The sequence below is a fragment of the Esox lucius genome, chromosome 17 (assembly GCF_011004845.1).
Source record: "Esox lucius isolate fEsoLuc1 chromosome 17, fEsoLuc1.pri, whole genome shotgun sequence".
Classification (NCBI taxonomy): domain Eukaryota; kingdom Metazoa; phylum Chordata; class Actinopteri; order Esociformes; family Esocidae; genus Esox; species Esox lucius.
The window spans coordinates 6,989,542-6,998,658 of NC_047585.1; positions in this window are offsets into that span (position 1 = coordinate 6,989,542).

A 9,117-nucleotide genomic window follows, 5' to 3' on the forward strand; every position below is an offset into this window, starting at 1 on the left:
ATACATTTTCTCTGTTTAAACATTTGATATGTCATCTATGTTGTATTCTGAATAAAATATTGAAATTTGCAACGAAGTTGCTGGAACCCTTTTATGTTTGTACGTTTTATTATTAGGGGACCAAATACCGTAGGTACGGTACCCTATTGTTTTTGTTGGTTTTATTATTATTATTATTTTTCTCCGGGCCCATTTTCAGAAGTCCGTAACTCGGCCATATGTGGCTCAATTTGCATGAAACTTTGCATACTTGTTGCCATGAGAGGCCCAAGGGCCTCGGCCATTACTATACCTATACACCCCATGGTGGCGCTGTAGCACTTAGTCAAATGTTGAAGGTTTGAGCATGCATATCTCATGAACCGAATGTCGTAGAGTCATGCAGCCAAGTTCCATACATGCCCCTTCTCATGTTGACCAAATAAATTGGAAAAACACGTTAACGACATCTCCTTCGAGACCACTGAACGGATTTGCATGCCATTTGGTGTGAATGACCTTTGAATCATAATCTTAAGATTATAAAAGAAAAGTTTATGTCTCAAATAGTATGGCCGAAATCAGCGAATGAAATAGAGCTGGGCGGGTCTATGAATTTAGAAGTGCATACATCCATCATCTTCCGCTTATCCGGGGCCGGGTCGCGGGGGCAGCAGTCTGAGCAGAGATGCCCTGACTTCCCTCTCCCTAGACACTTCCTCCAGCTCTTCGTGGGGGACACCGAGGCGTTCCCAGGCCAGCCGGGAGACACAGTCCCTCCAGCATGTCCTAGGTCTTCCACGGGGTCTCCTCCCGGTGGGACGTGTTCTCCCAGGAAGGCGTTCCGGAGGCATCCGAAACAGATGCCCAAGCCACCTCAGCTGACCTCTCTCGATGTGGAGGAGCAGCGGGTCTACTCTGAGCTCCTCCCGGGTGACTGAGCTTCTCACACTATCTTTAAGGGATCGCCCAGCCACCCTGCGGAGAAAGCTCATTTCGGCCGCCTGTATCCGGGATCTTGTCCTTTCGGTCATGACCCAAAGCTCATGACCATAGGTGAGAGTTGGAACGTAGATTGACCGGTAAGCTCTTTCTTCACCACGACAGAACGATACATCAACCGCATTACTGCAGAAGCTGCACCGATCCGTCTGTCAATCTCCCGTTCCATCCTTCCCTCACTCGTGAACAAGACCCCTAGATAATTAAACTCCTCCACTTGAGGCAGACACTCTCCACCAACCTGAAGTGGGCAAGCCACCCTTTTCCGATTGAAGACCATGGCCTCGGATTTGGAGGTACTGATTCTCATCCCCACTGCTTCACACTCGGCTGCAAACCGTCCCAGTGCATCCTGAAGGTCCTGGTTTGAAGGGGCCAACACGACAACATCATCCGCAAAGAGCAGAGACGAAATCGTGTGGTCCCCAAACCTGACACCCTCCGGCCCCTGGCTGCGCATAGAAATTCTGTCCATAAAAATTACGAACAGAACCGGCGACAAAGGGCAGCCCTGCCAGAGTCCAACATGCACTGAGAACAAGTCTGACTTACTGCCGGCAATGCAGACCAAGCTCCTGCTTTGGTCGTACAGGGACCTGACAGCCCTTAGCAAAGGACCCAGGACCCCATATTCCCGAAGCACCCTTGTTGTGGAAATTTCTTTATACAATGTATTCTCACTGAGTAAAGGACTGAGTCCCACTGTTAAGATAGGTAGAGGAATGTGGGGGATCTGGTATTTGCATAGGGGGCATCTATTGTCTGTCCAGATGCAGATCAATGGGTTTTAGGACAGGATAGGAGAAGATACACAACAGGGGGAGTAAGGTCAGTTGGCCCCTTTGGGTAAACACTACAGTAAACATTATGGCAGGAAGGATAAGGTGGGGGAAGATAGCATTTGACTTGTGTGATAGAACAAAGGGAAAGGTGTTTGATTGACATAAGACAGATGGCAGCATCTTACCACACCCCTTTTCCTATGTAATAAATACTGTCGAAATGATGTTTTTATTTAGAGACTATCCACTGTCACCTTGTAACCTGTATACTTTCTCCTTGCAAGTTTCATTAAAACCGTTTATTGCGCAATTGATTTTTCCTGTCTTACCTACCATTTTCATAGAACTATTTGGATTTTAGAAATTGCCATCACACCCTCCACAGGATGCCGTGAGGGACACAGTTGAATGCCTTCTCCAAATCCACAAAACACATGTGGATTGGTTGGGCAAACTCCCATGAACCCTCCAACACCCCGTAGAGGGTATAGAGCTGGTCCAGTGTTCCACGGCCTGGACGAAAACCACACTGTTCCTCCTGATTTCGAGGTTCTACTATCGGCCGTATTCTCCTCTCCAGAACCCTGGCATAGACTTTCCCGGGGAGGCTGAGAAGTGTGATCCCCCTATAGTAGGAACACACCTTCCGGTCCCCTTTCTTAAAAAGAGGGACCACCACCCCGGTCTGCAATCCCAGAGGCACTGTCCCCGACTGCCACGCGATGTTGCACAGGCATGTCAACCAAGACAGCCCCACAACATCCAGAGACTTGAGGTACTCAGGGCGGATCTCATCCACCCTGGGTGCCTTGCCACCAAGGAGTTTCTTGACTACCTCTGTGACTTCAGCCTGGGTGATGGGTGAGTCCACCTCTGAGCCCTCATCCTCTGCTTCCTCAATGGAAGACGTGACGGCGGGATTGAGGAGATCCTTGAAGTACTCCTTTCACCGCCCGACGACATCCCCAGTTGAGGTCACCAGCTGCCCACCTCTACTGTAAACAGCATTGGTAGGGCACTGTTTCCCTGTCCTGAGGCGCCGGACGGTTTGCCAGAATCTCTTCGAGGCCAGCCGATAGTCCTTCTCCATGGCCTTACCGAACTTCTCCCAGGCCCGAGTTTTTGCCTCCACAACCACCTGGGCTGCAGTCTGCTTGGCCTGTCGGTACCCGTCAGCTGCCTCAGGAGTCCCACAAGCCAACCAGGCCTGATAGGACTTCTTCAGCTTGACGACATCCCTTACTTCCGGTGTCCACCACCGGGTTCGGGGATTGCCGCCTCGACAGGCACCGGAGACCTTACGGCCACAGCTCCGAGTGGCCGCTTCGACAATGGCGGTGGAGAACATGGTCCACTCGGACTCAATATCTCCAGCCTCCCTCGGGATCCAGTTGAAGCTCTGCCGAAGATGGGAGTTAAAGATTTTTCTGACACAAGACTCGGCCAGACGTTCCCAGCAGACCCTTACAGTACACTTGGGCCTGCCGAGTCTGTCCAGCTTCCTCCCCCGCCATCGGATCCAACACACCACCAGGTGGTGATCAGTTGACAGCTCCGCCCCTCTCTTCACCCGAGTGTCCAAGACATACGGCCGCAGGTCAGATGAAACGACAACAAAGTCCATCATCGACCTGCGGCCTAGGGTGTCCTGGTGCCACGTGCACTGATGGACACCCTTATGCTTGAACATGGTGTTTATTATGGACAAACTATGACTAGCACAGAAGTCCAATAACTGAACACCGCTCTGGTTCAGATCAGGGGGCTGTTCCTCCCAATCACGCCCCTCCAGGTGTCACTGTCGTTGCCCACGTAGGCGTTGAAGTCCCCCAGTAGAACGAGCTCTTTCCAGTCGGAGCACTTTCCAGCACCCCTCCCAGAGACTCCAAGAAGGTTGGGTACTCTGCACTGCCGTTCGGCCCGTAGGCACAAACAACAGTGAGAGACCTATCTCCGACCCGTAGGCGCAGGGTAACGACCCTCTCATTCACCGGGGTAAACTCCAATACATGGCGGCAGAGCTGGGGAGCTATAAGCATACCCACAACATCCCGCCGCCTCTCACCATGGGCAACTCCAGAGTGGTGAAGAGTCCATCCTCCCTCAAGGAGTGTGGTTCCAGAGCCCAAGCCATGTGTAAATGTTACACAAATCATATATTATTGTACACATAGATATATGTTTTTAGCAGATATTTTTTCTAATTTCCCTTCGTAAGACTTTACTTTGGCAGCCGGTCAGGTTTTTTGCCATGTGACTTCCTGTATATTAATAATCAATGACCTTGTCACGTCCAATCCCACTGACAGTTTAAATTGTTCGTTAGGTCACACCTGCTCCCTTTTACAAGGTAGTAGTATTTCGTAAGATTATGAGCTTTCCATGAGTACACAACACTGTGTATTCAAATCTTAAGTAGGCCTGTTGGATTTGTGGGTAAGTTTAAAATGGAGCTTGTAATGGGGATATTAGCCTATTTGGTATGTTGTTGTATATTTTGGAAACATTTATAAATATAATAGACTTAATTGTTGCAATATTTCCTGTCAAAAGTGATCTAATGTAGCCTGTGCACTGGAAATGGAAGCTGTTAAACAAGCTATTGTAAAGCTACATTTTTGAAAATGGTATCTTACGAAGACGGACATTTCACTAGGGACTTTATTGTCGCCTCTTCCAAATTAGGACGACGTGCTTCAGCACCTGCAGTAATTTCAGAGTGGCAGGCAGGCCAAAGCAACAAAAAAAATACTCGAACTCTGACATCTGGCCTCCTTGTTTCATAATAGTTTCTGGTACTGGTATGTGCAGCTAGACTTCTTTCCAACAGAAGCTGCTTGCGCGTGAGTTTTTCTGAAGCGAAGCATTATATCGCATAGTAAGGTGAGTTTGATTGAGCTAGATAGCAACCTAATTTCTCACAATGTTGTGCATAAGCAGGTAAAGAATACATTGCTGCTCTCTCATTGATATATCGAAATAGTTCCTGTTTCAAACAAGGCTGATGGCAGATAACGAACAAATATCTTACTACTATTTTGTATGCGTTATTGTAGCTAGCTAATTTACTAATTGAGCTACATGAAGTTCGCTAGCTAGTTGATTAGTGCTGTGCTGGAGAGATACGCTATAGACAACTAACAAAGCTGTTTTAAGACCGGCTATAGATCATTCATCTAGCATCAGTAAAGATTAAATAATCTAAGCGATTGACGACCGATAATAGGAGAGTTATCAGAGGGTCTTTCAGCTATCTACCAAATTCTTTAATATTAAAACATTCTGTCACACTGTAATGATGTTTTACATGTTTCACTGTCATGGTAATTCAGCCTACATGACTTCGTGCACCATGTCTCAGCAGGATGTTAAGTTGTGTACAATATTAGAATTCAGGAGCTTTACAAAAATGTTTCACCCTCACTTAAAAACAAAAGTTCCAGCCCTGGATCTTACTTAAATTTTAATGTTGCTTGGCTAGTTTTAAAATAATTTTTAACGATCTTTGCAATAGTGTTTTCCTATTTCAGTGTGTACATTTGCTAGTTGAATTCTGAAAGTCACTAAGGGACGTTATTCATCCTTAATTCTAAAATGCTTGTTTGGTATTAGATTGTCTGTTATTGAGTTGTCACAGTATGTAATGCACTGGTATGTGTAAAGGTAGGTATTAGGTTACAAATGGCAGAAAGGAATTAAATGAAGCTAAAGATGTGGAGTGTCTATTTCTGAAATTAGACATTCTGATGTACTTTATTCTTTTGTTTAGTTGTACATTTGCTCCTTCTACATCTTTCATTCCTCAAAACATTGATTGACTGGCTGGTTTCTACAGTGAGCTGTTTCTTTTTTGCACTTTTTGACCTAATATTGACCTCAACACATACCAGTCTACTGCAGACTGTGGCAAAACAAACTCAAAGACCATATAAAGCTTAATTTATCAAAGAAAATAGCTTTTAGCTGTTTGATATAATTAAGTGATGTTCTAATACCACATTAGCAATTTGGCATGATCACTCAATGATAAGGTGTTGGAGTAATGGTTCTTGGAAATTAGGTTTGTGTAGATTTAATCAAAAATATTTAAATAGTTATGTTTTTTGCATCATTAATGTCCCCGACTATACTTTGATCAGTTGAATACCACATTGGTGAATGAAAGTAAAAATGTCCTTTCAAAACAGCAACGTTTGTAAATTATTTCAAACTTTTGAACCGCAGTGTATAACTTTTATTGTCCTGTTAGATTTCAGATCAGTCCCATGGCTAAAATAAAGGTTTCCATAAAATGTATTTCAAATACACTATTATTTATTTTATAGATGCCATGCATACCTGGATTTATGCAGAGTGTTTTGTGCGTGTGTTTGGGTGTGGTGCCTGTCCTTGTGTGTTCAAGTGGCTCTATAGTTGGAGTGAAATTTGTAATTAAGTTCTGTTTGATTGCCATCTGAACCAAATGTGTCCTAGGGCATGGCACTCCCCCCTAATTTATTCCAGGAATATGTACCTGTACTTATTGTAAGTCGCTCTGGATAAGAGCGTCTACTAAATGACTAGAATGTATACTTGTACATACCTTTTATATTAATGCATTTGATTTGTGTGTAAACACATTGTTGATTTTATTTACAATCTTCAAAGTGGAGTAAAACTAAAATGGAAATTGATTCCTTTATTAGAAACTTGCTAAATTAGCAATATAATGATTGGACATAACTACTCAATTCTGGTAATGGTGTGATTGTTATTAATGTACAGAAGTAATGTCTTATTACCTACATTATCTAGCTCGGCTAGACTTAATATTATCTGTAACCTTTCAAATGGTAATTTCCATTTTCAGTGTGTAGCTTGGAAAAATTAAGCTTTTCACTATATAAGATTTGAGTGTGACATTCATCTACTATCTTTTATTACACTGATGCTGGGAATGTTTTGTTATAATCTAAGCTATTCTGCAAACAAAGGCAATTGACAGTGGGTTTCAACAGTATGCCAAAATCCTATTCTCTTTGTTCCAGTTCGCTGTTTTTCTTCTGGCAAAAAAACTATCCTTTCTGTCCTTTCTGCAAATTCCTGTGAGTTAAAATGGTGTAAAGGTACCCAAATTAATATAGTACAGCGTCAAATAACACAACTTCTGGTGCAGTCGGCGTGCCAATCAGCCTCATGGTGGCACAAGTCTGTGAAGTTTGACTTTTTGGTAGTTCACCACACCCATCCCTTTTGACCTGGTCTTGGAAATCAGTCCATAGTTGAATCTCCTCAGTGGCAAATTTTTTCGTAGTGAGACCCAAAAATCGCCATAATGGATTTTCAGCCAACTTAGTTATTTTGAAAAACACTTAAAACACTACTCATATGGCAGCAAATGACCAATCTTGATGTAGTTTGACATTTTGGTTTCTATGTATGAAGATCGTCAAGTGTTCTCTGGTTCAAAATGCTCCAAACTTTGCCTGATTGTAGATCAGGTACAATGATCACGGTACCCATACTCCTCATGGTGGTGCTGTAGCACTCAGTCGAAAATGGAAAAAGTGAAGCTCAGATCTCATGAAACAATTGTCGTAGAGACTTGCAACCAAGTTCCAGATATACCCCTTCTCATGCTGACCAAAAAAGTCTCTGGGGTCTTTCAAATTCGCCGCTTGGATTTTCCTCCATTTAGAATTTGGTGAAAAACAAGTTAACGACATCTCTTCCGAGACCGCTGAATGGATTTGCATGCCGTTTGATGTGAAGAACCTTTGAACCATTATCTTTAAAAGATATATAAGGCAAGTTGATATCTCATAGTACGGCCGAAATCAGCGAATGAACTTGAGCTGGGTGGGTCTATGACTTTACACGTCCATTAATCCCAAATGGAACATCAAACAGCTATGAAACGAATCGTACTAGTACATGTGTCTCTCAAGAATGGACAGAAAAAGTCCCATACAGAAATACCTCTTGGGGGCGCTATAAACATCACCGATGTTTCTCACGATTATGCTGTTAATAAAAACACTTAAACGACATCTCCACCGAAACCACTGAACAGATTTGGTTGACAATTGGTGTAAAGGATCACTGGACCATTGTCTTTAAAAGTTATATAAGAAAAGTTAATATCTCAAACAATATGGCCTCCATTATGACTTCTGTGAAACTCATTAACAACATCTCCTCCCAGACTGCTGAACGGATTTGCATGCCATTTGGTGTGAAGGACCTTTGAACCATTATCTTTAAATGTTACATAAGGAAAGTTGATATCTCAAACAATATGGCCGAAATCAGCAAATGAAAATGAGCTGGGAGGGTCTATGACTTTAGACGTCCATTAAACCCAAATGGAACATGAAACAGCTACGAAACGAATCATACTCGTAAATGTGTCTGCTAGGAATGGACAGGAAAACTCCCATATAGAAATACCGCTTGGTGGCGCTATAAACATAACCGATGTTTCTCACGATTTTGCCGTTGATAAAAACACACTTAAACGACATTTCCTCCAAAACCGCTAAATGGATTTGTATGACAAATGGTGTAAAGGACGACTGGACCATTGTCTTTAAAAGTTATTTTCAAAATATGCATCTGTGGCGAAGCTCTCGATTTACCGGTCAATCTACGTTCCTACTCTCACCTATGGTCATGAGCTTTGGGTCATGACCGAAAGGACAAGATCCCGCATACAGGCGGCTGAAATGAGCTTTCTCCGCAGGGTGGCTGAGCGATCCCTTAGAGATAGTGTGAGAAGCTCGGTCACCCGGGAGGAGCTCAGAATAGAGCTGCTGCTCCTCCACATCGAGAGGGGTCAGCTAAGGTGGCTTGGGCATCTGTTTTGGATGCCTCCGGAACGCCTTCTTGGGAAGGTGTTCCGGTCCCGTCCCACCGGGAGGAGACCCCGGGGAAGACCTAGGACACGCTGGAGGGACTATGTCTCCCGGCTGGCCTGGGAACGCCTCGGTGTCCCCCCGGAAGCGCTAGAGGAAGTGTCTGGGGAGAGGGAAGTTTGGGCATCCATGCTTAGACTGCTGCCCCCGTGACCCGGCCCCGGATAAGCGGAAGATGATGGATGGATGGAATTGTATTCCATGACCCTTTTATGCTGTTATTGTTTTCCAAATAGAGGAACCAACCATGGAGTGATTGGAGTCAGTGATTTCGTTATAAGTAGGATGTATAGCTATTAGCTGGCCATCTATAATAATCTTTGTACAACAGTACACTTTTTAGTTCTGTTACAAATGTTTTGTTGCCAACTTTATCTCAGCAAAATGGTGATAATGGCTGGGGTAAAATTTACATTTGGATAGGATAGAGAGCTGTAGGGACAACCAGTAGCCCCTGTGGT